Source organism: Lissotriton helveticus, chromosome 5_1 (genome assembly GCF_964261635.1).
Source record: "Lissotriton helveticus chromosome 5_1, aLisHel1.1, whole genome shotgun sequence".
Taxonomy (NCBI): domain Eukaryota; kingdom Metazoa; phylum Chordata; class Amphibia; order Caudata; family Salamandridae; genus Lissotriton; species Lissotriton helveticus.
Genome location: NC_136065.1, coordinates 201,302,875 through 201,330,863, shown reverse-complemented (window position 1 = coordinate 201,330,863; position 27,989 = coordinate 201,302,875).

Sequence of the window (27,989 nt, the reverse complement as noted above, 5' to 3'; positions counted from 1 at the left end):
CATGTTAAGTTAGTGTCTTGTTCTATGTTGTCTGGAACACGCAGGTATGCACACCTGTGGAATCCCGGGAAGGAATAGCGGGTGGTAAATGGAAGCCACACTGCACTGAGGTTACTCGTCTGTTGGAATAACACTGAGAAGCTAGGTAGGGCTGGCAGTGTTAAATTAGGGACTATTTTCTGTGTGAGTGATTGATAGCAAAGAGTTCGCTGGTGAAACATTGGTCTGATATCACCTAGAAAGGGTCACACCAAAGGAGTAGCAGGTTCTTCTGAGCTTGATTGATAGCAAAAGGGTTCGCTGGTGAAACTTTGGCCTAAGATATATCCTGAAGGATAAGTCCAAATGAGTAGCAGGTTCTTCTGAGCTTGATTGACAGCAAAAGGGTTCGCTGGTGAAACTTTGGACTAAGATATATCCTGAAGGATAGGTCCAAAGGAGTAGCAGGTTCTTCTGAGCTGAGTGAAAGGTAAGCGGAAGGGATTTACCTGTAGTGTTTGAAGAGTAAACGGAAAGTCTTACTTTGTGAAGGGTACGCGGAATGTGTTACTCGCAGTGAATGTAAATCTATCCTTTATTTAGCACAACAGACAGAGTAGCGAATGTATTGATGTTGTTACTAACAGAGTTATTGATTAAGAGAAATATTGCAGTAAGATTTTGTGGAGGGTCAGTGGTAGGAGTAAAACTGACTAAAAGTGAGACTGACAGCTTTGGAAAAACGAAATTGCATTGAACTATTGCAAAAATGAAAATGTTTGAAGGTTTAAAGAAGCTGTTAGGAGGTAAAGTGAAAAATTCGTTTTTTATTGGTGATGCTCCTGAAGGAACACCTGTGCATTTTATGTCTACCAGTTTGGGACAAAACACATGTATGTGGGTTCACCAATGGTGCAAGATTACTGAAAAGGAAGGTGCTTTGAGGTTTACAAAAGATGGTACTTTTGAATTGCAAATTATTGACAAATTAAGGGAAGTGTTATTTGAAAAAAAGACACAATGTAAAGCTGCACAATTTGAGGCCTTAAGCATGTGGGAAAAAGCAGCAAGAGAGAAAGCAAGAGAGGATGAAAAGGTAAAGCACCAGATGCAGGAGAAGGGAATTAATGCTGACAAATAGCTTCAAATAAATAATGATTCAGGTGATGAAATAATTGATGAATTGTTAACTGAGTGTCCACCACTTTATGTGGTTCCCATGAAAAATACTGAAAATAGTGCACCAGTAAATACTACAGGGGCTACTGCTTCTGTTGAACAGAGAGAAAAACAGACTGAGAGAACTGTGCAGACATTTCAGATTGAACCATTACCTGTTGATTCAGAACTGACCGTGATACCTCCAGGTGTTACTGCTTCAGATATGACTGATTCAGTTCAAGAATTGCAAACTGCAGATGCACAGATAATGCCTAGAAAAATTATGACTGTCCCAATTAATATGGTCCCTACTGAAAAGGTTCAAAGAGCTGCAGAATCAGTGATTATGGCAGGGTTTATTACAGAAACTCAGAATACACAGATTATTGAACAGAAATTACCCCAAGCACTAAAAGGTGAGGGAAAAATGGTATTTACATCTTCTGCAGCCCAGGATAAAATAAATATACTTGAAAATTGGATTTTTCAAACCTGCTTTGAGGAAGCAGCAGTGATTAAAAAGATAGAGAACATGGGGGAACATATTAACACAGGCCCTGTAAAAGAGAGACAGCTTAGTGTTTTAAATTCAACACGTGAACATGAATAAATTAACTGTCCCTGCTGTTTAAATCATTAAAATGTGAACCAGTGTCAGGAAAAAGAATTAATTTCCCTGAGTAAGGAAACAGTTGCATGTGCATTAACTTCACATAATGGACTGACAGATTTGGCTCAAAAATATGAAACTGATGTTTCAGGAAGTTTTCCATCTCGGAAAAGTTTCAGGGTACACATGGATGATGAAGCAAATGAGAAAATGTGTTCTTCAGGAATGCAATTGCACATTGCAGAAATAAAATATTTTTTTTAATGCAATGGGTTTGAGCAATTAGGAGACAAGTGGGCAAGAAAACATGAGAAGAAAAAGAAACCACCAGACCTAGCAAGGAAAATGGATAAGGAAAAGAAGCCAACAGATTTAGTTGAGAAAAATAATAAGCAGAATGAGGGAGAAGCTTTTGCTTACTCGTTGAGAGAAAAGGTAGGAGAAATGTATGTGCCTATGCCACAGAATAAAAGTGAACTTGCAGCATTTCTGAACACAATCCCACAATTGAGAGACACATTTATGCTGTGGTACCCACAAGTTGGTGGATTTGTTGAAATTTTAAAAGAGTTGTGCATTAATTTGGAAGTGTTCTTTTATATTGCCATGCTGACTAAATTATGGTTTGAATCTAAGGTTGTTGTCAAAAAGCCAGGTGAATAGACAATGAAAAGGGTTTGCATGAATGCACTATCATTTTCTGTTGTTATGGAGGAAAATATAGCAGTGATTATTTTCCTGAAGGGCAGAGTGCCAGCAAAGGATGTTGATTGGGTACAGATTAAAAGAACACAGGATGGAATTAAAGGTGTTTTGGTTTGTGCAAATTCAGGTATGGATGTTGTACTGCTGGAAAATGTGTCCTTTTGCCATCTTTTTAACAGATTTGAGCATTGGAAGAAGAAATATAAATGTAAACATGATGCACAAAAACATGGAGAATTGCAGATGCAAATTATGCCAGCTAAGCAAATGCAAATGTCAGTTCAGAAACAGGTACCAATGGCAGGAATTTTTCAAGCACAGATGGTCCCGCAAAATATGGAAAATGCTAAAGGTAATTTAAATAAGGTGTCCAGAGCAAATGTGAATTATTTCCAGAGACAAAAACAGAACCCAGTCCAACAGGTTACTATGTTTGCAAATGAGAGTTTTAACACTCACAATTCTGAATCTACCAAGTCCATTGTGAAGGCAGTGGAAAGTCCAGATTTAGTTGCAGGAGTTTTAAAGAAAGAAATTACAAACCCAGTTTTAGAAGAATGTGCACCAAAATTAGGCCCATTTGAGGAACATTGCAAAACTGTTGTCTGTCACTCAGGCCTAGCAGAAAAACAATTGTTTTGCAAATTAAACAGCTCAGATTACTGTACACCAGATAATGTTAATTTTCAGATTCCTGATGAGGAGGTACATTTTAAAATGGCCCAACAAGAGACACCTGTAGCAGTATTTTCAGAAAAAACAGTTGAAAAATTACCTTCTGCTTTGGAAAAAATAATAAACACAGAAATAAGAGAGTTCACAGAGAAGGATGCGAGATTCATAAAATGTGCAGAACATGTCTTATTAAAATTTGAACCAGATGACATGTATTCAGGAACAGACTCAGTTGCAGGAATTTTACCAATAAAAGGATTTTTGATGGAATTGATTAGAAGTTTGTGTAACTTTCTGATCATAGGTTCACAGAAAATAAATGAAAAGAACAGAATAGTGCAGGAGATTAAAAGCATATTTTTTTAATGTTGTCCTGTGGTACCGAATCCAGCCAATATATTTTTTCACATTCCATGTGCTGAAGAATGGCTTATTTTTATTGATTTTTGCCAAGTTCATGTCACAGTGCCATTGCATGAGTATAGTCAGGAGTACTGTCAAAAAGAAGATGAATGTCTGGGACACAAAATTGGAAAGGGAGGTAGAAAGGTATCACCAGAGAAGGTGGAAATAATTTCCAAGATGAATACACCTCAAATTCAGAAAGAAGTCAGGACATTTTTGGGAAAGGTTAGCTGCTGTAGAGAGTGGTTACTAAACCTTTCCCTAGTGGCTAAGCCTTTACTGAGGCTGACACACTCAGGTGTGTCTGATCCGCTTCCATTGGACAACAACTGCACAAAAGCATTCCTAGAGTTGAAAGAGAAAAAATGTCGCGCCCCAGCACTAGGAATGAAAGTTTATTTGAAAGAAAATACACTAATTTGCAGTGAGAGGGAGGGCTGCGCTCTCTCATTGCCTATTCAAAAAGATGAATGTTTTCAAAGGTCTGTGATGTATTGACCAACGACCTTTGACCCTAACTTCACAGAAATATCAGCAAATGAATTGGATTGTTATGAAACTGAATATGAGTGTCTAAATATCATGAAAATATGCATAAAGCCAAATTCAGACTTTAAGGATGAACGTCTGAGTCAGCCCAACAATGTCCATTTTGTAGATGGCCCATGTTTGAAAGGTGACACATTAAAAGCAGCACATGCTGTGCTCCTTATACATGATGTTGTCAAAGCTTCATGGCTTTTAGTAATTACCCCAGCCCAAAATTCGAAGTTGATTGCCCTTACCATAACATGCAGTATATCTGCTCAATTAGGAGTCACTGTTGTCATGGGAGAGAGAAATGCTAATTCAGTTGCACAAATGTGTGTTCTGTTAGCACATACATTCAATGGAATCTTCACAGTTGAATTAAAAGAGGCTTAAGAAAATGTTTTTGAAGCAGCACAACAGGGTTGTATCAGAACTATTTTTGAAAAAAAATGACAACTGGAAAGTGACAAATGTGTTATTGCAAAGACTGATGCCCAGGTATAGATTGCCAGTTTCTCTGAAATCAGATCATACGACGATAATGAGTGCAGAACAACAGATTGGACAAGGAATGGATTGTAGCTATCTGCCTGAAGTGTCAAGCATAATAAAGCAACAGAATGGCAGCACAGAGTTACCTTTTGCAAAAGACTGTGTTTCAGCATCACCAAAGTGGCTTGAAAATACATATGCAAATGCACTTGTGGAAAACACTGATGAGAACACTAGCCATTGCTGTGTAGGTCTGGTTGATGTACAGTGTGCAGTTTCTCGCCAGATTGCAGCTGCTACACAAGATATGCATAATGGATGGTGCAACGGCTTTGATCTGAGAGATGCTGTGGTGAAACATCTGAATCTGATCAAAGTGAAAATAAGAGTGAAAGGCCTTGGTTGAAAACGTGCAAAAGGATTGATGGTGCTCTGTCAGAGTTTCTCAGCACCTAAGTAGTCTAATTTGCATGGAAAAAGGTCCAGAATGCCACACTGTATGACCCATTCTGATGGCAAGCTGATGACACAGAGCAAAGAAATGCTGAAACTGTCCTGTTGAATTCCTTTTTTATTATTTTAGTTACTTATTTTAAAGAAGACTAACTGTTCCAAAAAGCTACTCACAGAACTCTGCACTAAAACATTTGAGCTTAGCTATATATGATCTGATTACAGACCAAACTTGTGTTTGCCTTAGAAATAGAAGTAACGTTGTTATATGCTCAGCTTTTGCAATTTAAAAAAATATATATATATATTGTCACTTGTGAAAGGAAATATGTGTGATGAATTATAAATCATTTTATTATGATTTGAATCATCAGAAGAGTGGATTGATGGAGCAGATTTCATCTGCAGTCAGGCATTGTTTTATTTTGTTGTGCTTCGGACAGGCTGCATTTAAATTGCTACGCACATTTTGGTGCAGGTTAAAAACATGGCACATGAAAAACATGAAAGTGAGGCCTATTCAGTCTGAAAATGCTTTTGCTGAATTAACATGTGTTTTTTTGCAATGTAGAGAAAAGTGGCCTTTTTACCTTTGAAGATTAATAGAATGTGTTTCTCTCTTCCCAGCTCATCCATGTAATCTAAATGTACTATTCCTGTCTTAATAGACTTTGACTTGTTGCATATTTTGATAAACATTTTCAGTTAATAACACCTCTTTTTATAATGTGTGTGAATTAACAAATGCACCAAACACTACACAGGGGACTAAATGCTTTTTTGCAAGAAAAGCTATCTAAAACATTAAAGCATGTTGTTGTGTGCGCTGTAGTAACTGTGTGTGCTTTTAAATTTTACACTAAATGCATGAAAATGCTATGTTGCACATTTTTTTTTGCATGTTGTACACAAATTAGAAAAAGCAGCTTTATACTAATAACTTGGCTAGGTAAACATTTATAAGGAGTATTAGTATGGAGATGGGAAACAAAATGGGCTGATTTACATGAAATTAATATTATATTTGTGTTTGTTTTATTTTTGGGGCCTACACAAAACATGGCTGCCTGTGAATCCATCAAGGCTATGGCTTGCAATTTAATGAGAAGGGAGCATGCGCAGACTGTGGCAGCTTTCCTCATGACAAGAAGTGAAGGACATCTTGAACTGTAGATTCTTGTGACTGTGCCAATGTACCAGTTAGTTAAAAGTATCCATCTGACTCCACTGTGGAAGGAAGGAATGATGAATTAGAATGAAACATTTTTCCTAGTAAATGTTGCAAATGTTTATAAATGTAGTTATTCATGTATGCTTCTTTTGTTAAAACTGGTAAAGTCAGGATTTTAGAATGAGTCAGGGGAGTGAGAACTCATGCCATCATGACTGACCAATCACGTACAGGTTTTCCTGAAAGATGCTACATCTTTGTGTAGTCTGCCAATAATTAGAGTATAAAATAATGTCCTCTCTGGATGGAGGCTGGCTGTCTCAGCTCAGCTGGCTTCTATGGGTTAGGTACGCGAAACGTCCCGGGAGATTGCTGAAGGGGAGGTGCGTCCGAGGAGAGTCAGGGGGAGGTTTCTTGCTTCCACGTCATATCTTGGCACTGCAGGCCACATTCCTTAGAGGTCTGGTGAAGGGCGGGCTGTCTCCCTCCTTTTTGCTCTTTAGACACAGAGATGCACAGAGCAGCAACAGATAGAAAGGCTCTTTAGATTTAGATGCTAAACTTTGAGTTTATGCTTTGACTAAATAATTAGGTCTGAAAAGATTTATTTGATTTATGCATTTATTTCTCTTAATGGGAGATTTTTGCAAACTATTTAATTATTGATTAGCTTTGCAAGACTATTTTTCTTAGAAACTCTTTAAGAATTGTGACTGAAATTTTGCGCCACATTTTCTTTCCTACATGTAATGCTTATATGCAGACTGTAATGTGTTCTGTATTATTGCTATTTTTCCTGTTCTCCAAATTCTGTAACCTGATTGATATTTTACTAATGAATAAAGGGACAGAGAAAAACTTAACTTTTGACTAGAAAATAAAACCCTTTAAATACTCAACAAATCTCTTTATTGGCTTGAATAATAATTGCATTTTTGACTGTTCAGGTTTATTTAAAATCTCCTGAAGGTAATACATGGTGTGAAGGGCCCAACACCTTTTGAGCGGTAAATTAGAAGTAGCATGAGGGTTTTGCATTGAGAAACTACCAGAAGAAATTACTGCCCCATCACTCCACCCCTTACTTCTCTGGGGTACTGCCTTCCATCAGTCGCAGCGCGATGCACAGTGCTCTACTCCATGGTTTTCACGCACCTCCTGTTGGCTTCCTCACCACGGCGGGCCCCATTAATCTCGTCTATCAGTGCAGTGCGCAGGAGTGCCCTATACTCAGGCCACATTCTTCCTTGTTGCAAAGTATAGGCGGGGGGGGCGCCTACACCACCTACACTTAACCCCTTGCCAATCGACTGGGTTTCTACACACATGGGCTGACCCACCAGTCGCCAATGTAAAGTAGTGGGGCCCTAGGACCTCATACAGTAATAAAGATGACACAGACATTAGATTAGTCATAGTGGAACTGGCCCAGGGGCATGGGGTGGGGTATAAACCAGGCCTCGGGGAGTGGCTGGCTCAGCAAACACTAGAACACTAACCAGCAGGTCACTACAGTGGGTGAGGCCAAGCAGTGTTTATTTTGAGAGGGTGGTTGCAGGTGTGGGCACCAATCAAATTTTTGGAAACCATAACTTATTTTATCTCCTCAAACATTTCCAGAGAGCAAAGGAGGGAAAAACACACAAAGGAGAAAGATGGGGAAACCGTCACAAAAGTAGAAAGCTGGAACATGCAAGAGAGAGATAAAGGGGCAGGGAGTGTCTGGCAGTGGTTTAAAGAGGCATGAGGTGGATTGAAGATTAGCTAGCCTTGGTATTTGGCCTGCGGCTTTTAATAAGGCCGATAGTAGTCTTCTGAGCAGAGTTTTGCTCACCGGTACACGTTATTTTACAAATTAGGCACTGGGGGCAAGACATATGATGTGTTGTGATTTATAAATCTGCAAGAAAAGTATTTCTGAGTTGTCTAGGGCTAATCTGCGGATCGGGTTTATTTTCAATTTGATGGGCAGCGTCTGTGTTTATTTTTTTCAAGAGTTTCCTGCATCACATTTCAGAATTTGAAGGTAATCCTGAATCCCTGAGTGTTTACAAGGCTCAAGCGTCGACTGGCCACTACCTGGCAACATTAGAGACAGATTTGTGCACTTCCTTAGGGTGATTCCGATAAATCAGCGAGCAGAAGGATGTCATATAATATCCCCATTAGAAATACCTTTTCTCCTCTAGAGTCACTCGAAGGTAATGATTGACCAGGTCTGGGGACAGACTTAAGGCTATTAGCCTATTGTGCCCCTGGACAGTGCTTTTAGTAATCCTCTATAAACTGTTTTGCCCTCTCTAGTAAGCAACTTGATCATGATAGGATTTCCTAATCATCATTTCACCTGTAATTCCAGGAATATAGTCAGGGCCGTACTAGCCATAGCGGGCACTGGGGATTTTCCTGGTGGGCTGGAAGGTTGGGTGCAGGCTTTGGAGCAGGGACCTACTTTTGTTACAGGGGGCCCGGTTTTGCAGCAGTGCTGCAATATCGGCCCCCTGTAAAATAAATAAATGGTGGTAGCAGTACGTCACACTAACACCTCCTTCTCTGCGTGCCAGGGCAGGTTTGTGTCCCCAGTCTGACCCTGAATGTAGTATGGTTTGGCCCTAAATTGACCAGTCCAAATGGGCTTACTCTCATTAGGTGTTGGGAGTGTATTTGCCTACAGAAAACCTAGGCACTTAAGCCCTTCCAGACTGAAGGTTATTGTATTTCTTAGTACTCCAGCAGTTCAGTCAAAGTGTGTGAGAGCAAAGGGTGGCCAAGCTCTGTTAATTTCACATAACAGTTCTAGGCACATACCTTTTCAGGCACTTAATTCTTGCATTATCAGATGGTATTCTTAGAAGGCATAGTTGCACATGAGAGAGTTATGGTTAATTTTATTAACAACCTTTGCAGTCATAATACTTGTGGAGTTATTAAGGCATGAGATGGTGATTTATCAAGGATCCGTCGTTAGTGTAAGCATGAAAGGGCCCTTTTATGGATGGGAGATTTTAACGTGCACACTTGTAAACAAACCGCAAACAAATTCTGTTCGGTTTTGAGTGATGCTAGCCTTTGGAGGACAAAATCACAACCATATGTGAATCCTTCAGTCCAGTTGCTCTGTCTACACAGCACCAAGATCATGACCCCATTATTGTGAAATGTCCCTCTAGATGGACTACTTTCGAAATGTTTGACAAGGAGACTACCATTACAATAGGGCAAAAGATTAAATCAGGCTCCCCATATGATCAATTACCCCCAAAATCATTTACCTTACTTGCCCCGGCTCTAGTAGATTGTCTTACCAGCCTCCTCAACAAATCTCTGCTTGAAGCAGAAGTCCCAGAGATTTGGAAGGCGGCAAGAATAAGACCAATACTGAAAAAATCAGGAGCTGATGTAAATATTCATGTAAATTATCGACCCATCTCCTTGCTCCCGTATTTTGGGAAAATATTGGAAGCTTCGGTCAACAGACAGTTGGTTAAATATCTTGAAACGAATGACCTACTTGACCCTTCGCAGTGAGGTTTCCGTGCTGCTCACAGTACGGAGACAGCACTGGTTGAGTTCGCAGACAACATGAGAATTGCCCTGGACAAACATCAATCTTCCATCCTTGTCCTCTTGGACCTGTCTGCGGCCTTCGACACCATCTCCCATCGTATTCTGATTCAGAGACTATGGAAGATTGGTGTCAGAGAGCAGGTATTGGAATGGTTCAAGAGTTACCTCTCAAATCGGACGACCACAGTTCAGATAGGTAAAATCTTGGCCAGTACTCGGCCTGTCAAAAGGGGGGTGCCACAGGGCTCCATTTTAAGCCCCACGCTTTTTAATATCTATATGGCTCCCCTGGCCAAAGTAATCAGAGCGTTCAGCTTCGATGTTATATCGTATGCAGACGATACTCAAATTCTAGCTACTCTTGGCCCTGACATTAAGGAGACTAAAGACCGTTTTAGTAACTGTCTGATGAGGTAAAAAACTGGATGGGTCAAAACTACTTACAGTTGAATGGCAGTAAATCAGAAGTCATGTTGTTCGGTAAAGCCATTGCACATTGGACTCTGGACTGGTGGCCTACACAATTGGGCGAATGCCCAGTCCCAAAGGAATCGGTCCGCAACCTAGGTCTCCACATGGATAACAAGCTTTCCATGAAAACTCAGGTGAACCACATTGTCGGTGCCTGTTTTGGCATCATGCGCAGCTTACGTAAGATCTTTAAGTGGATACCAGCTGAAGCCCGTAAGCCCTTAGTACAAGGCCTCATTATAAACAGACTTGATTATGGCAACTCATTGTTACTTGCCACAAATGAATGTCATATCAGGAAGTTGCAGGTTCTGCAGAATACAGCAGCACGCCTCGTTTTGGACTTACCTCGAAGATCCCCCTCTGTGCCGTGTCAAAAAAACCTTACACTGGCTTCCTGTGAAAAAACGGATCACATTCAAAACATTAGGTATGGTACACCAACATATGTATGGAAGGGGCCCAAAATATTGGACCATGAAACTCACATGGTACATGCCAAGGAGGCAGCTGAGATCGAGCACTGAGTCACTACTTACTCCTTTGAGAATCCAAACTGCCAGGAATGGAGGCCGTGCTTTCTCCTTTTTGGCACCATCCCTTTGGAACAAAATGCCTCTCAGTCTGCGCACAACCTCTGATCATATAAGTTTTTGAAAGAAGCTGAAGACCTGGCTTTTCTGCTAATCCCGCTACCTATCCTTCTGGTCAGAATCGTCTGCATGCGCCATGAGTCTCCTTTGGACGTGATATGTGCGCAATACAAGTATCCTGACTTGACTTGACTTGACTTTTGTAGTGATTTTGAGCCTGACATCTGAGTCATGCCCTAAACGGACTTTTCATAACAAACAATCATTCTTTTGTAACTGAAGTGTGCAATTTGTTAGGCAACGGTGCCTCTTCTATGATAGATGTTATTCTTTACACAGCGATACAAAAGGGGATGATGGACGGAGCGTTTGAGCAAATCAAACACTCACCCCCAGTCAACTGATCTAGGTTTAATCCATCACCATTCTTTAGCCCACTCAGCCACCCCATTTCAGACATGGCTATATGTAAATCAGTCTGACCCTGTGCCTCATGGGAACAGTCCAGCCCGAACTGCCAAGCCATGTCTTCCATGGACCGGAAACAAGCATCCTGGGACCGGTTTCGGATTCATAATCCTCATCAGCCAGGCTATCTTGAATCCAGTGGCCAAGTGAGCAAGGGACTCACGTCTGAGCATACCCTGCCACACTTAGGGCGAACAAAGCGATACAAAAGGGGATGATGGACGGAGCGTTTGAGCAAATCAAACACTCACCCCAGTCAACTGATCTGGGTTTAATCCATCACCATTCTTTAGCCCACTCAGCCACCCCATTTCAGACATGGCTATATGCAAATCAGTCTGACCCTGTGCCTCATGGGAACAGTCCAGCCCGAACTGCCAAGCCATGTCTTCCATGGACCGGAAACCTAAGTGTGGCAGGGTATACTCAGACGTGAGTCCCTTGTTCACTTGGCCACTGGATTCAAGATAGCCTGGCTGATGAGGATTATGAATCCGAAACCGGTCCCAGGATGCTTGTTTCCGGTCCAGGGAAGACATGGCTTGGCAGTTCGGGCTGGACTGTTCCCATAAGGCACAGGGTCAGACTGATTTGCATATAGCCATGTCTGAACTGGGGTGGCTGAGTGAACTAAAGAATGGTGATGGATTAAACCCAGATCAGTTAACTGGGGGTGAGTGTTTGATTTGTTCAAACGCTCCGTCCATCATCCCCTTTTGTATCGCTTTGTTCGCCCTAAGTGTGGCAGGGTATACTCAGACGTGAGTCCCTTGTTCACTTGGCCACTGGATTCAAGATAGCCTGGCTGATGAGGATTATGAATCCGAAACCGGTCCCAGGATGCTTGTTTACGGTCCAGGGAAGACATGGCTTGGCAGTTCGGGCTGGACTGTTCCTATAAGGCACAGGGTCAGACTGATTTGCATATAGCCATGTCTGAACTGGGGTGGCTGAGTGAACTAAAGAATGGTGATGGATTAAACCCAGATCAGTTGACTGGGGGTGAGTGTTTGATTTGTTCAAACGCTCCGTCCATCATCCCCTTTTGTATCGCATTCTTTACACAGTTTCTGTAACCTTTTCAGAGTTTTAACACTGACACTCCGTTCAAATCAATGTCTAATACCTTTTCCCTTTTTCTCTGAGGATGTGAAATTAGCAAAAAATAGAGGTATTGATTAAATCTCCTTAATTCAATGCCATCAAGGTAGTCACAGAATTGTTTCAAGCTGACAACGTTGAGTTACTGTTGTGTCTTGAACAAAGTAACCCTTTAACAAAGTTAACTGCATTTGAATGTATCTGTAACAAACCTAACGACATTATGGCAGACTCAGTTGGTCGACTTAAGGTTTGACAGTGCGTTTCAGCTGCTCATAACAAACTTAAATCTGTTTTAAAAATGAAACCACACATCCCATCAGCGATTAACAAAATGTGAAAAAGCATATAAAAAGACTTTCAAAAACAGAAAAGCTAAAGTAAGGGAACAAAGCATAGACATCGTTAATGATTTTTAGCGCGCTTAGAGATACTAATGCATTTTGGAGCGTTATACATTCTAATGTAAGGTCAACAACAAGATTGATTGAACAGGAACAGGCTTTATTAAATCACACCAGGGAGGCAAGTCTTCCAGAAGCCAGTCCAGGATACAACTGCCTGGCTTAAACACAAACATTCCCAAACCCCAACCCAACATTCTTTACAAGAATTCTGCATTTAAAGGAGAAATTACAACACATTCCCCTTATTTCAACAACAGTTCAGTCCCTATCTTGACAATGTTTATTCCATCTACAGAGTGGCTAGAGCATTTTAGTAAAACCTTCTCAATTCGAACAACAGTGCCTTCTGGCAGTAACATCTTGGAAGCAGTAATACAGAGACCACTAGTTGAGGTTGTTAATGTTATTGTTAACGGGATTTATAAAGCGCACGAATACCCGAAGGTGTCTTGGCGCTGAGGTGGAGTTTGAACTACCAGAGTTCAAGTTGGCCATCACGAAGAGCTTATCCAGAAAGGAACTGGTCCTGGCAGAGTTCCCGTTGATCTGTATAAAGATAATCTAGATCTCTGGGTACATTAATTATGAATGCTTTCAGGACAGCTGTAAAGACACAACTGCCCAGGTCTTGGTCCCAGTCAGTAATTGTTCCAGTCCACAAGAGGGAAGACAGAGCCAACAACGCCTGTTGTAGGCTGATATAATTACTGGAAGAATATGATGACTTCCAAATATATGATTACTAAACAATAGTGCCAAGCACTTGGCATTTCTGGATCTGTCAAGTGCATTTGATCGTGGCAATCGGAATACATTATGGGATAAAATGGTGGCTGTGGGTGTTAAATCCTAGATTTTGCTCACATGGAAATATGGTGCCATTGGTGAGTGCATAAACTCATTTAAGATAAGTGGGGGCTTTTGGCAAAGCTGCAGCCAGGCTCCCTTTCTCTTTAAATTGTACATCAATGGTTTGGAAGGCTATTTTAGGACAAGGGACAGGACATGCTGTAGACGGGCTCATGCCCACCCCCTTTACTTTTCTATCAAGAAAATGCAGTTTTAATGGACCGCACGGTGAATGGTTTACAATTATTACTAGACTCGTTTTCCCAATTTGCAGAGAACCTGGATCTAGACATAAGCCTTTCCAAGTCATTTGTGAATATCTGTAGATCTCACTCTATGAAAGCCAAGACCTATTTTGTCCAAGGAACCTCAATACACATGGTATCACATTTTACTATTTGGAGTTTTCCTTTGATTGCGCAATGAGATGGGATCATTTTTGTACTATACATGGCAGAAAGGTTCTCCAGTAAACTGGGTTATGGACCCCTTAAAAAGAGGAAGTCTGTTTGTAAAAGTAAATGTATCTTTGTTCCAAGCTATGTGGTGATTTTGGTTGCATAAAAGGATGGGAAAGAGATTATAATTACTTAATAATGACTTCCTACAAAGTACTCTATCCGTATATAAAAGGACGTGAAACTTAATCTTCCACAAGGAGTTAGAGGTTACCTATTTATGGTTTAAATCTTTTATTGAGTTTTCAAAACAGGAAAATCATACGACCACGCTTCCCCATCAGATGAAACAATGCCAAATTCTTCCTGTTTAGCACAAACGAAAGCGTACGGTAGTGAGAATAACGACAATGCAAGACTTGCAGGACTACATGAAGTTATGACTGCTTGCCCTGCGGCTATCGTTATGGTCTAATTAGTGGAGATAATGAGAGCCTCTGTGCGTAACTACTTCATTATTGCAAAGATGAAGAGGTCATATTTGTTTTTGTGACGAATGTGCCTCCTAGATTTTTCTCATGTGACTGAAAGAGTACTTGTCTAACTGACACTTTCATAGCAAGTATTGGGTGATAAAACTTTGCCTACTTTTCCCTGTATAACCTAGTAATGCACTGCTTACTTTATCTTATCCTGTCATTTTTGCAAGGAGCTTATGAAACGTTTTTCATGACTTTTGCTGTGCTACCATGATTTTAGAGTTTATAGACTTGCTCTTTTATATCCACAGACACTGTCTACTCATTTTATATGTACGTCTGTGGATAGGTACATGCAACATTGTATTGAAATATAAGATGTAATGTTGTGCTGATGAGTTGCTCTATACACAGAAACACAAAACTGTTTTGTTAAAATATTTTTTTGCGGTTGTTTTTTCCTCCTTAAAATATATTATTTGAATTTGGATTTGAATTTGAATTTGAAAGGATTTATAAAGCGCTCTGCTACCAAGCGGTTTCCTGGCGCTAGAAGATTGACAGACGGGGGAAAGGGGGGAACACCGGGGAATTACTGTAGGGGAAATGCTTGGACAAACAGGTGGGTTTTGAGTGCTTTGCGGAAATGCAGGTATACTGTCATGGACCTGATAGTCAGGGGAAGGCTGTTCCAGAAGTGGGGGGCAAGAATGGAGAACCTAGTGCCACCCACTCTGGACTTTCGAAAGCGAGGGACACTGAGGAGGGCCTGGGTAGATGAACGGAGGTTACGGCAAGGAAAATAGGGGGTGATCATGCAGTTGATGTAAACTGGGGCCGTACCGGTGCGAGCCATGAAAATCATGCAGCCCATCTTGAAGAGAGTTCTCTGCAGGATGGGGAGCCAATGAAGAGACTTAAATAGGGGGGTAGTATGATGATGCTTAGGGATCCGGTAAATGAGGCGAGCGGCCTGGATTCTGGATTATTATATGTCAGAAACTTTTTATAAGTATGGTTGCTTTTCAGCATGTTTTGTTTATTGCAAGTGTGGCAGAATAAAGATTTCTTGGAAGACTGTAGAATGGAGATTAAAGGCCTGATTCACAAAGGGCCGCTGCACTCGTAGCAGAGACCCCGCACTCATACAGGAGTCTCGGCACTCGTGCGGCGTCTCCACAATGAGATCTCTCATTACGGAGATTCCGCCCAAGTGGAGACTTCCCCACCACTGCTGGGCCCCTGCTACGAGTTTGGAGGCCCTTTCTGAATCAGGCCCTATGAAGGCTGGGAATTCATATCTGCTCTATCCGCTGGGATCTGTCTAAGCTTCTGAGCGTGAAGTCACAGTCACTGAGTCAATTGGGTAGGCAGGGTTTGTTGGTACTTTTCTTTAGATACTAAACAGCATCAGCCCTGTGCCAGTCTAGCTTGGTGGGTTCCATGGCACCGACCCACACCAACACAGTAACCCACAGCGTGCAGAGTGTGTTGTGGCTGGATAAACACAATAACCCCTTCTTTACCCTGTCAACTTATTCTTGCTTGCTCACTCATCAGAATCTAGGCCTACAGTGTCTCTTCTTGCCTGAGGTAGAGCACTGTACTGATGATTGATCCAAGGATAAAACATGCAGGAAGGTTTGTAGATCAGAGTCTCAGCCCCCGTTCCCCTGTAAGTCTTTTCCTTTAGTCTTAGCTAAGAGAAGATGATTTAACGAGAGAGCCCCCCTCCAGGGAAACCCCTGCTCCCCGAGTTTAGAATGCTTCCCCACAATTACTGGTGAGCAGGAGGGTCTACTATTATCGCAAGCGAAATCGGGTTCTGCTCTAGACCCGGTACCGCCTGCGGTTTTGTCTGAGCTAACCCCAGTTTTAGCGGATACACTTGCAGACATCTGTAACATCTCATTAGCGACGGCCACTTTTCCACGCAAATGGAAAATCACACGCATTAAGCCCCTGCTTAAAATGGCTCTAGCAGATCCTACTGAAGGAGACACTAATCACCCGACAACTGTCTAGCTATCTAGAACAGAACAAAATAATATACCCATCCAGTCTGGGTTCCGTGCATCCTACAACACCAAGGACGGTTACCGATACGCTAAGGATGTCACTGGATAAGGACTCTCTAGTTATGTTAGTGCTACTTGATCTGTCGGCAGCCTTTGACACCATCTCGCATATATCCTGTTGAACAGGCTTCGAGAGATTGGTGTCAGAGGTTTGGCCTTTAAATGAATTCAGAATTATCTGTCCGACACAACACAATGCGTCCAGTTGGATTATTTTGTATCACATACAGCTGCGGTGGATAAGGGTGTTCCACAAGGCTCTATATTGAGCCCCACATTATTCAACCTATATGTTGCCCTCTTGGCCTCAATCGTCAGAAACTGCAGGTTTGAAGCCATATCCTACGCTGATGATACACAGCTGATTGTGGACATAGTGAACAACCCTGCAGTAACAAAAGCTAAGTTTATAAACTGTATGACTAACATAGCAAGTTGGATGAGGAAGAACTTCCAGCAACATAACTCTTCCAAAACTGAGATATTGTTGTTTGGCAAGGCAGACGAACTGTGGACATCCAACTGGTGGCCATCAGAGCTAGGAGAAGATCCTTCCCCAAGAGGGTGGGCTAAGAACCTAGGTGTTAGAATAGACAATAAGCTATCGATGGAAGAGCAGGTGAAAACTATCGCAGGCACCTGCTTCGGGACCATGCAGATGCTTAGAAAGATCTTCCCCGGGATCCCGCTAAGCTCTAGAAAGGACCTCGTTTAGTCACTCCTAATCAGCCGCCTTGACTATGGCAACTCTTTGTTGGTAGGAATTAGGGAAGACCTGTTATCTGGATTGCAGGTCGTGCAAAATACGGCGGCTCGCCTCACCCTCAATAAACCAGCACAAACCCCTTCCCTTCCTCTCCTACCCCAAATTCATTGGCTTCCTGTTAGGAAAGAAGCCCTCTTTAAACTGCTTTGCACAGTCTTTAAGTCTCTGCATGGAATGGGACCGGCTTACTTGGCTAACAAAATTGAACGCTATCAACCTGGACGACAACTCCGAAATCGTAGCCTGCTCCACAGCCAGAGGATTAGTTAGGCTAAAATGGGTGACCGTGAGTTCTCCTATCTGGCCCCCAAACATTGGAACAAGCTCCCTGAACAAATTTGTGCCTGCCCCAACCTACCACAATTTAAGAAAATGCTCAAGACCTGGTTATTCTAAAGATTTTATTCTACATTTGGCCTTCCCTTCTGGCACCGAGAGATCCCCCTGGGGATGGTTAATGTGCTATACAAATGAGTCTAAAGTAAAGTCAAGTTAAACTTTCTTGTCTCATGTCGTGGTCTTCAGGACTATAGATCCCTTATTCGGTCCACCTTGCAGGCTGAGCCTTGCCTCTTGTCCTCAGGTTTTGGGGGACATTATATAAACGATACCTGGGCTCTTTTGTCAGAAGGCCCAAAATCTTCCGCCTCCACATCATAAGTATGTTCATTATCCATGTACAGATTCTAAGAGTGTTAATCCTTCATATGTTGTATTATAAATCAAAGTACCAAACACTTGATATCGCCTGCACTGTTTGGCTCTCAACATTCTTGCACTCCCACTAATCTAATTTGCCTTCCGTGTTTAATGGTGTTGGGATTCCCTGCACACCCATACCATTACAGGACAGCACAAGCAGGCATACGCATAATACATGTGTGCTTAACATGACTCCTGTTAGACCTGAAATTCTTTGTCTGGTATTCATCCAAACTGTTTGACTTACTTTGCTTGTTTATGTTGACATTATTACTCTGTGCACTTTACCTCAGTGCTGAAGTATTTGTGATCTCTCTCTTCATAAAATATTGTAAAATTGGCCTACACCTAATTGGCATGTTTAGTTTACTCATAAATCAGTAGAAAATGGTACTCTGTGTTCTCAGGGCCTGTAAATTAAATGCTACTAGTGGACATCAGCACTCATTGTGCCAGCCACTAACGTAGTCCTGCAAAATATGTCTCAGGCCTGCCACTGGAGCATGTAGTGTAGTTTAAATCTGCCAATTCGGCCCAGCAAAATAAACCTTTTGCCAAGCCTACACCTTCCTTTTTAAAACTTTTAAGTCCACCCCTAATGTAATTCTTAACCATCCCTAGGGCAGGTTTCATTGCATTAAAAAATTAAGACATGTGGGGTTATGTTTTACATGTCCTGACAATGAAAAATTCCTAAAGTCGTTTTTCACTGTTGTAGGGCTAACTCTCCCAAAGACAAATACTGGGTTACCTTATTATACTAATACTGGGTTGCCTTATTACACTAAATAACTTCAGATTGGGAGCAAATAGAGAAATTATATTTACACTCAAATAATTATGATTAAAATCCTCTTTAATAGTGAAATTGGGTTTTAAGTCACAATATTGAAAATGCAACTTTTAGAAAGTTTAAATTGTTTCTGCCCAAGCCAACTGTGCTTTCCTGTCAGAGCCCTGGGTCATATAACTGAATAGCTATGTTGGTTTGAGCTGTGTATTGTTTACAGACAGTACGACAAAGGAAGCCTAGATGTGAAAGGAGAGGATCTTCCTGGCAGGATATCTGGTAAGGACATGTTCCCTACCCTGATTTACACTGCAAAGGGTTCTGCCTGCATCAGACACAAAGGAATATGACACCAGGCCTACCCCGTTTTTTATCACACTAAATAGTTTGGTGCCAAATAAATAAGTGATCAGAACCAGATTTGGGGGTAGGTTTAGGGGGTTACTACTCAAGGTTGTTCTCCTTAACACTAAAGGCTTACTCACTACTGCCGCTCTCTTAAGGGCAACCTAGTTTTCCTCCAGGAAACAAGTATAGGCTACAAGGATGTGCTTACCATATGATGAGGATGGGAATTCTGGTTGCAATAAAATCTACCCCTACTGAAAAAGTCACACGCCCAGATGGGCCATCCATCGATGTTTTATAAAATCTTTTTACCCACTGTTATAGACCACTTAGAGTTGACCCTGAGCCACTTTGCCACAGCTGGTAATGGGTCCTACCCCACTTCTTAGGCTAAAATTGTGGTGATCCCAATGGAGGGGACAGATCATTCTGACCCTGCACACTTTTTACCCATTGTGTCAATAAAAATGAAGGCTAAGCATGTATGCTGAAATCCTGGCAAACCAGCTTTCTCCCCTGATAACCAATATTATCCATCTCACTCAGACTGGCTTTCTTAAAGGCTGACTGGCCTGTGACAACAGCCACTTATTTTGCCATGTAAGTGAGACATCTTCTAACCCGCTCCACCTTCCAGCAGCTGCTATAGCTCTGGATGCGGAGGTTTATTGGCTGTGCCTTGAAGCCACTTTATCCAGATATAACCTTGGGGGCTCCTTTTTAAAAATGACCATGACATTGTTTTTTAGTCCATCATCCACTTTTGTATCGCTTTATTCGCCCTAAGTTGGCAGGGTATGCTCAGACATGAGTCCTTTGCTCACTTTGCCACTGGATTCAAGATAGCCTGGCTGACGATGGTTATGAACCCGAAACTGGTCCCAGGATGCTTGTTTCCGGTCCAGCGAAGACATGGCTTGCCAGTTCGGGCAGGACTGTTCCCATGAGGCACAGGGTCAGCCTGATTTGCCTATGGCCAGGTCTGAACTGGGGTGGCGGAGTGAGTTAAAGAATGGTGATAGATTAAACCCGGATCAGTTGACTGGGGGTGAGAGTTTGATTTGCTCAAACGCTCCGTCCATCATCTCCTTTTGTATCGCTTTTTTCGCCTTAAGTTGGCAGGGTATGCTCAGACATGAGTCCTTTGCTCACTTTGCCACTGGATTCAAGATAGCCTGGCTGATGATGGTTATGAACCCGAAACTGGTCCCAGGATGCTTGTTTCCGGTCCAGCGAAGACATGGCTTGGCAGTTCGGGCCGGACTGTTCCCATGAGGCGCAGGGTCAGACTGATTTGCATATGGCCATGTCTGAACTGGGGTAGCGGAGGGAGCTAAAGAATGGTGATGAATTAAACCCAGATCAGTTGACTGGGGGTGAGTGTTTGATTTGCTCAAACGCTCCGTCCATCATCCCCTTTTGTATCGCTTTGTTCGCCCTAAGTTGGTAGGGTATGCTCAGACGTACGTCCCTTGCTCACGTTGCCATTGGATTCAAGATAGGCTGGTTGATGAGGGTTATGAACCCCAAACCGGTCCCAGGATGCTTGTTTGCGGTCCAGGGAAGACATGGCTTGGCAGTTCGAGCGGGACTGTTCCCATGAGGCACAGGGTCAGACTGATTTGCATATGGCCATGTCTGAACTGGAGTGGCGGAGTGAGCTAAAGAATGGTTATGGATTAAACCCAGATCAGTTGACTGGGGGTGAGTGTTTGATTTGCTCAAACGCTCCGTCCATCGTCCACTTTTGTATCGCTTTGTTCGCCCTAAGTTGGCAGGGCATGCTCAGACGTGAGTCCCTTGCTCACTTTGCCACTGGATTCAAGATAGCCTGGCTGATGAGGGTTATGAACCCCAAACCGGTCCCAGGATGCTTGTTTGCGGTCCAGGGAAGACATGGATTGGCAGTTAGGGCTGGACTGTTCCCATGAGGCACAGGGTCAGACTGATTTGCATATGGCCATGTCTGAACTGGGGTGGCGGAGTGAGCTAAAGAATGGTGATGGATTAAACCCAGATCAGTTGACTGGGGGTGAGTGTTTGATTTGCTCAAATGCTCCGTCCATCATCCCCTTTTGTATCGCTTTGTACGCCCTAAGTTGGCAGGGTATGCTCAGACGTGAGTCCCTTGCTCACTTTGCCACTGGATTCAAGATAGCCTGGCTGATGAGGGTTATGAATCCGAAACCGGTCCCAGAATGCTTGTTTCCGGTCCAGGGAAGACATGGCTTGGCAGTTCGGGCTGGACTGTTCCCATGAGGCACAGGGTCAGACTGATTTGCATATGGCCATGTGTGAACTAGGGTGGCGGAGTGAGCTAAAGAATGGTGATGGATTAAACCCAGATCAGTTGACTGGGGTGAGTGTTTGATTTGCTCAAACGCTCCGTCCATCATCCCCTTTTGTATTGCTTTGTTCGCCCTAAGTTGGCAGGATATGCTCAGACATGAGTCCCTTGCTCACTTTGCCACTGGATTCAATATTGAATATTATCGGCCAGTTCTCCGACTCCTCTGAATATTCTTTAAACAAAGATAAAACAGAAGTCTTACCTTTAAATATTCATTGCAACCTCGCCTGTGTCAGTATCTCCAACTTCATATGGAAATCTCAAATTCATTAAATATCTGGACATCTGGTTTTGCAATGACCTCATAATGAGTAAAACATTATTGAGAAAATGTGTGACATCTGTCAACATGGACCCCTAAACATATTTCGTGGTGGAGCAAGTTAGAAGCTGTCAAAATGATGGTGTCCCCATTCATCAACTTTTCTAGCATACTACCCGTTTGACTTCTTCTACAAAGTTGATAAGCTCATCTTCTATTTCCTTTGGATCAAGAAAAAATCTAAAATTAGCCTGAAGAAAATGAGAGTCGCATCCAAAGAGGGTGATTATAACTTCCCAATCTGGGTAAACTACCAAACCGCTTACTTGGCCACGCAGGGGGCGCATTGGTTCGTAGTTAAACCCATCAAAAAGCCTGCGTAGCTCAATGTCGAACAATCTAGCAGCCATCCTTTCTCTTTAGAATCAACTCTGACTATGTCCCATCATCCCTTTTCACACTCTAGCAGGATTTTCAAAGATACTATCTGTAGATTAAGTCCTTTCATATACTATGCACAAATCCACCACCTCGTCACTATGGACCAATAAGAAACTGTGGATTAGTAACTCATCGACTATTGGGCTTATACGGGCTGGGCTGCCAAGGCTTTCTCTCTGGAAACAGGTCTGTGTATGGGCTCTAAACCCTTATGCTTTGTGACTTTGCTAAAAGAACATGAACTTTCTAACCTAGATTTCAATGACTTAATCCAAACTAAAGCAAACATCTCAAAGTTAGGCTCTTTTCAGAAAACGACTATCATCCCCACTATCCAACTCCTTCAAACGGGAGGACATGTTGTTTCTAAGCACTATAAAAAGACTAGCAAAAGCTCATCTCAACAAAATCTAACCCTACTGACCAAGTTGTCTTCTTACCGCTCCTCTAAAGGCTCAGTACCCTTTACAGTGCAATCCTGGTAAAAAAAATCTGCCCTCGACTTCTTCAAAATATACTAATCCCCTCAGTGACACCGACGAGGTTCTTTGCAGCCCACTTCCTCTATTGGACGCCTGCCAAACATTTGAAACTAAAAAAGAGTCGGACCCTTGCTGGGTCTGTGAATCCTCGACTGGTGATGTTGATCATATGTTCTTTTCATGCCCCTGCCTCTCTTCTTTGTGGGTGAACATCTCTTCCAAAGTGATTCAAATGTTCAAAACACTCATCTGGCTGAACGTCTCAACAGTAATGCTGGGTCCATACTCAGCCGAGTCACCTATCAAACTCTCAGCTTCAGACCGCGCTCTTCTATATCAGTCACTCACTATTGCCTTGAAAGTGATACGGATTGACTGGAAATTCTTCAACAATATTTCTTACCACACATGGTGGGTGTCTGTTACTTACCTGAGAAGCACGCACATATCCCAATCACACAACATAACAGGTGTATTTGTAGAGCGCACGTTCACCCCAGCAACAGAGCATCTTGGCACTGAAATAACAGATGTATATTGTTACCCACCTCAATGGTACTCATTTTATGGGCCTCCAATGGCTGAGTGGACCTGCCGGGATTTGAACCTGTGACCATGAGGTCAAACACAGGTCCCTGCAATGGATGCATTAGTCCTCTGAGCCAGCCACAACAAAATAGCTAATGCATATGGGAAACAACAGACATATTTGTGCACAATCTCTAGCTTTTACAAAGGGCTTGTTTGCACCTACTACACTGTCATAGGGCTAATACTAGAGCTCGAGATGGAGAACCCACCAACAGCTCACCTGGCTCCTCTCTGTCCCTGCCCTCTTCTCTATCGACCTACTTTCTTCCATTATCAATATTGGTTGCATTTTTCTATGTCGTTCATGCCCACGGTTAAGAGCACACCCATTGTTATACTGTTCGCTTTTGGAATGATGCCAGCCTCATTTGTTATTCACAGCATTTAATCTTCCACCAAAACATTATCTCAACCTCCTTACGCAACGATTCCAGTAAATTATACTTTGAGTCATCTCAATAATCATTACTGCTGTATCACTGTGGCGGTCTCCTTGAGCTCTCCACACCTCCATGTGTCAACTATTTGTGTTGTTATGATTTTGTGTTTCGCCAAAAATGGCAATAAAATATTTAGAACAAAATTAAACTTTCTGGTACATTTGTACACGTTAGCTGAGCACTCCTTAATGGATGGCTCATTCGGCTTTACCAACTGTTGTTTGTAATTCTGAGTCTTTCCGGTTATCATTGGACATTTAAACTAGCAGCCAAAACTTTTGTTTTTGTTTATTAACGTCAAGTAACAGATCGGGGACGCACAAGTCAGTATTAAATACAGTTGTGTTTAAATTCAATGTTTACGCTTGTGGGCACGTTTGGTCACACGAATAATTTTGTTTTCGTTGTTGAGCAAGATGCAATTTTATTTTTGTCTTCACATACATATTTGGTTTTTATTGTCGATGTTGTCATTCACAAGAAGGGTGTGGTAATATTTTATAACCACTTTGCTAGGATGTGGTAGCGATAGTGCAACCTTGCATCAGAATGTTTAAGTATGTGTTGATTAAAGTCCAATTATGATTTGATTTTTAATGTATTCTAGTTACCCCCGATGAAGGACTATTTGCTTGCAATGCATTGGGTGTATACCACCTACATTGACCTATGAGGAATGGTGAAGCACCAGGTACTGCTGAGAAAAGCCTGATTGGCATCCTTTGAACTTGTGGATTACAGTGGTGAAAAGTTCTAGATGAAAATGACACAAATGAATTGAGATTTTTGATTGCATTTGCTTTTCATGTGGATCGGGCTGTGCATGTTAGTTTGGGGACCTGACAAGGATCCACTTGTTGAAGCATTAGCACACGAGTTGCCGCATTAGTTTCAAATAAAAATAAAAGGTCCATGATCCTATCTCATACACTGTGAACACCAATTAATATTCTAACATTGTGTAAACTCTTTTTATGCTCCCTCGATATGCAGTTATGTGCTGGAGTGCATTATTGTCTTGTAAGTTCCCCATCTTTCAGTCTCTTTACTTGCCGATATTGTGTGAGTGTACAACATGAGAGGCGCTCTGATAACAGGTCCAGTATGGAAAACTGGGCTTGAATGATTAGCCAAGAGGTACTGTTGGAAAGTTGTTTATTAGTAGTGATGATAAGTAGGGACCTACCACTAAAAATAAGGTCACATACACAATAAAAGGCTTAGTCAAGGTCTCACAAAAATGATTCCCTTACTAAATCTTTGGTAGCTGGCTGCGAGCAAGCAGGCTTAACTTAGTAGACAGGTGTGTAAAGCATTTATAACCACCAAAACATTAAATAAAGTGAGACACAACAGAAAATAAAAATCCAACACCAACTAATAAAGCAAGGTTATACTTTTATGAACAAATAGACACCAAAATGACAAACATCCAATGTAGGGATCCGGAAATAAGAATTTTTGAAGAATAAACACTTTCTAGTGCCTAAAAACAGAAAAAGCAAACTTACAATATCTGGTCATGCTTGACTGGGACGAAATCAAAGTTGAGGCTGACTGAGATGGATTGCGGCTCGGATACACTAAGCTGGAGGCATCGGTCAAAATGTTACCTCTACATTTATATACTTTTTTAGAGCTTTTTTTCTCGTCGTCAAGCAAGGCACTTCGTCAACCGTCATCATCATCAGCATAAGGCCCTGGTCACCTCCTGGAAGTCTTGTTGATGGCTGGAGCTCCGTAGCTTTCAGCGGGACGAATCTGAAATACAGGCTGGGTCGCGGTTCGATGTAGGTGGCTTGACTCTCAAAGACAAACCGGCCAACTTATGGAGCTTTTTACAGAAGTTGCTCCAAACTTCTTCCTGAAGTTCCTCTTGTGGGTTCAAAGTGTCCAAAACACCCACACAAGGGTCTGGAAGCTCTGACCGTGGGATCTTGGGACTATGGTTCCCACAATGCACCTGGCAAAATTCATAAAAGTACACTGGATACATTTCAGATGGGTCCTACTTGGTGGAGATGATGCAGATATAGCTCTGTAAACCTGTTGCTTTCAGGGAGTGCACTCCTTAATCCTAGTGAAGCCAGGCAAAGTCTTAGGGCTACAAATGGGGGTGGGGTCGCACACTACTCACACACCGGCGGTGTCACCCCTAAGGACTCTGGTCAATGTAGTAAAGTGTTCGCGATGCATCATCTTTCAATCTTCTGCTATCTTCGCTGTCTTCGCCATCCCTGGACACGTGTTTCGGGGTATTACCCCTCATCAGCAGGGATAGGCCGTGTACTGGGGTTGCCGATGGCTAAGACAGCAGAAGATCGAAAGATGATGCATCGCGGAACACTTGACTACATTAACCAGAGTCCTTAGGGGCGATACTGCCGGTGTGTGAGTAGTGTGCGACCCCACCCCCCTTTTTGTAACTTTAAGCTCCCTTGAGCCACCTGCTGACGAGCCTGGGACCCCGCACCTACGCGCCTGAGTGGTACTATACCTGGCAGATATTTGGCAGCCATCGGCAACCCCAGTACACGGCCTATCCCTGCTGACGAGGGGTGAAACCCCGAAATACGTGTCCAGGGATGGCGAAGACAGCTAAGACAGCTGAAGATGGAAAGATGATGCATCGCGGAACACTTGACTACATTAACCAGAGTCCTTAGGGGCGATACTGCCGGTGTGTGAGTAGTGTGCGACCCCACCCCCCTTTTTGTAACTTTAAGCTCCCTTGAGCCGCCTGCTGACGAGCCTGGGACCCCGCACCTACGCACCTAAGTGGTACTATACCTGGCAGATATTTGGCAGCCATCGGCAACCCCAGTACACGGCCTATCCCTGCTGACGAGGGGTGATACCCCGAAACACGTGTCCAGGGATGGCGAAGACAGCTAAGACAGCAGAAGATCGAAAGATGATGCATCGCGGAACACTTGACTACATTAACCAGAGTCCTTAGGGGCGATACTGCCGGGGTGTGAGTAGTGTGCGACCCCACCCCCTTTTTTGTAACTTTAAGCTCCCTTGAGCCACCTGCTGACGAGCCTGGGACCCCGCACCTACGCGCCTGAGTGGTACTATACCTGGCAGATATTTGGCAGCCATCAGCAACCCCAGTACACGGCCTATCCCTGCTGACGAGGGGTGATACCCCAAAACACGTGTCCAGGGATGGCGAAAACAGCTAAGACAGCAGAAGATGGAAAGATGATGTATCGCGGAACACTTGACTACATTAACCAGAGTCCTTAGGTGCGATACTGCCGGTGTGTGAGTAGTGTGCGACCCCACCCCCCTTTTTGTAACTTTAAGCTCCCTTGAGCCGCCTGCTGACGAGCCTGGGACCCCGCACCTACGCGCCTGAGTGGTACTATACCTGGCAGATATTTGGCAGTCATCGGCAACCCCAGTACACGACCTATCCCTGCTGACGAGGGGTGATATTCCAAAACAGGTGTCCAGGGATGGCGAAGACAGCTAAGACAGCAGAAGATCGAAAGATGATGCATCGCGGAACACTTGACTACATTAACCAGAGTCCTTAGGGGCGACACTGCCGGTGTGTGAGTAGTGTGCGACCCCACCCCCCTTTTCGTAACTTTAAGCTCCCTTGAGCCGCCTGCTGACGAGCCTGGGACCCCGCACCTACGCGCCTGAGTGGTACTATACCTGGCAGATATTTGGCAGCCATCGGCAACCCCAGTACACGGCCTATCCCTGCTGACGAGGGGTGATACCCCGAAACATGTGTCCAGGGATGTCGAAGACAGCTAAGACAGCAGAAGATCGAAAGATGATGCATCGCGGAACACTTGACTACATTAACCAGAGTCCTTAGGGGTGATACTGCCGGTGTGTGAGTAGTGTGCGACCCCACCCCCCTTTTTGTAAAGTCTTAGGGCTGTAGTTCTAGATGGTGCAGCAGGTGCAGTCCTACAAATTGCAATCCTTTGGGTGCAAATCAGCTTTCCAGCAGAAGAGACCTTCTTCTTCTTGTTTCAGGCAGGGATCAGAGTTGCTGGGCAACACTCTCAAATGTATTAACATTTCCTTGTTGCAAGCAGGGGTCACCCCTAACTAATCGGGTGCAGGGTGCCACCTAAGCTACGACTACTTCCTCTAACGTGTGGCATATTATTGACCCAGAAAGAACTATTCTTCCAAAATGCAAAAGTGAGAAACTCTCCTAGAGGTTAAGATCTGGATAAGCTGTAATTGCCACTT